This window comes from Sinocyclocheilus rhinocerous, unplaced genomic scaffold (assembly GCF_001515625.1).
Source record: "Sinocyclocheilus rhinocerous isolate Xijiao unplaced genomic scaffold, SAMN03320098_v1.1 scaffold541, whole genome shotgun sequence".
In the NCBI taxonomy this organism is placed as follows: Eukaryota; Metazoa; Chordata; class Actinopteri; order Cypriniformes; family Cyprinidae; genus Sinocyclocheilus; species Sinocyclocheilus rhinocerous.
In genome coordinates, this window is record NW_015658519.1 from 2,344,519 (window position 1) to 2,346,617 (window position 2,099).

General features: G+C 37.2%; 1 protein-coding gene across 1 annotated transcript in view; it reads left to right on the plus strand.

Annotated features, from left to right (window-relative positions):
* Positions 1-2,099, plus strand: part of LOC107722607 (serine/threonine-protein kinase N2-like) — a 27,729-nt gene that overhangs the window by 11,012 nt on the left and 14,618 nt on the right. The gene's annotated exons all lie outside the window — the stretch shown is intronic.

A 2,099-nucleotide genomic window follows, 5' to 3' on the forward strand; every position in this document is an offset into this window, starting at 1 on the left:
GTGTGGGATTGCGCATTTTGGTTTTACTCATTCCCGCAGGTTTCGCACATTTGGAAAATTCCCACAAACATGTATTTAATATACAATGTAGGTTAGATGAGTTATCAGATTATCAGAATATCAGATTAAGTCAGTCATTTGAAAACAGCGTGAGTGGTTCAGCTGTACCGTTTTAATTTGTGTATTTTGTGTTACTCCATAATAATGTTCTAGTTGAGGGCATTTGTAGTATAGGTATGGGGCCCAAACATAACCTCAAGCCCAGGGGCCCCCGGCCCCGTAAGTCCTGCCCTGTATATATATATATATATATTGAAGTCTAATACAGTTTCTCATTATGAAGGTGGCCACCATATATCTTAGCTTCTTAGATTACAAAGGAACAATTTTTAATGGACAGGAACAGACTTTTTTCATTAAATGTTTCATTTAAATTAAGCAGGAACTCAAAGGCGATCATAAATTCCTAAACCCAATGACGGCATACATGACAAACCTATTTTCACCCATTCTTACTGATGCTGCCAAGACTTTACAAATCATTCTTGCAGTTTCCAGTGGGTCATCCTTTCAGTTGAGCCTTGCTATTTTTATATAACGTGCTTCTCCCCAGTATCCACAAATCACTTTTCGATTGTTTTGAAGATAAATAGCTTTTACATGTGAGATCTGTGAGCCTAGACAGTAACACACTACAGGTGTAGCAGCTCTGGACTGCAATATTTAGTTGTGAGGATATCTTCCAGAAGCTTGGTCAGATCTCTCACCCTGCTAACCACATCCTTATACGGGACAAGTTGTAGCCTGGCATGGAAATTGTCTGATGAGAAGGGGCTTTTGTTTGGTGACTCAGCGCAAGAGGAATGTCTCCGCGTGTCACACCTCTGTGTTGACCTCCTCAGTCTGTGTCGGCTAAGCAGAAATCAGCAGATGCCACTGGAAGACAACGGTGCTCCAGTGCCCATGCCTCGCTGGTGATGTCATGGTTGCGCAGCACTTGTTGGGAGTCCAGACAGTGGAACTGGTCAGGCTGTTCCACTCGCTGCTGATGGGTCAAGCCTTCTGCACCTTATTATATAATCAGCTCTTATTACATCCATTGCACAGAGTGCCACAGACACATATGTTTGTTTTTGTGTATAGCAAATAAGTATGAAATAAATAGTTAGTCCAGTATGTTATAGGACTTTAATCTACTTTTAAGCACCTCTGAAGTCTTATTGTAATACCTGCTGTGTGGGTGCGTTATTCCGTACCCTGCAGACTTTGTGTATAATAATAACAACACAGGCATCTGATGTGACTCAGGAGTGACACTTGTTCTTCATTAACATGTGCTTCCACACTAAGGTGCTTTGAGAAGAATTATTTATCACAGACGACCTTCTCGCTTCCACTCTGTAGCTCAACGACCGTGTAGAGGTTTTGTAATGGCTGCATTTATTTGATAAAAAACAGTAATATTTTGAAATATTATTACAATTCATTATAACTGCTTTTTATTTTAATATATTTTAAAATGTAATCTATTTCTGTGATGCAAAGCAGCCATTACTCGTCGTCTTCAGTGTCACATGATCCTTTAGAAATCATTCTAATATGTTGAAGAGGAGCTCAAGAAGTATTTCTTATTATTATCAATGTTTCAAACAGTTGTGCTCCCTAATATTTTGTGGAGACCATGACAAGGATAGTTTAAGGATTCTTCGATGGATTGAAAATTCAAATGTCCCTTAAGGATCCTTTGTAACATTTTAAATGTCTTCACTTTTACTTTTGATCAATTTAATATATCCTTGCTTAATAAAAGTATTAATTAGGTATTAAGTTAAATTAAGTTAAAGTATTAATTAACTTTCTTCAGTCAGAGGAATGATGATTTTTAACAACCTGCCATTGCTGCCAGTGTTAAAATGTTTATTTAATCTAAATGTAGGTAAAAAATAAAGGCTAAATGCATATATATATATACAGTATCTCACAGAAGTGAGTACACCCCTCACATTTTTGTAAATATTTTATTATATCTTTTCATGTGACAACACTGAAGAAATGACACTTTGCTACAATGTAAAGTAGTGAGTGTACAGCTTGTTTGT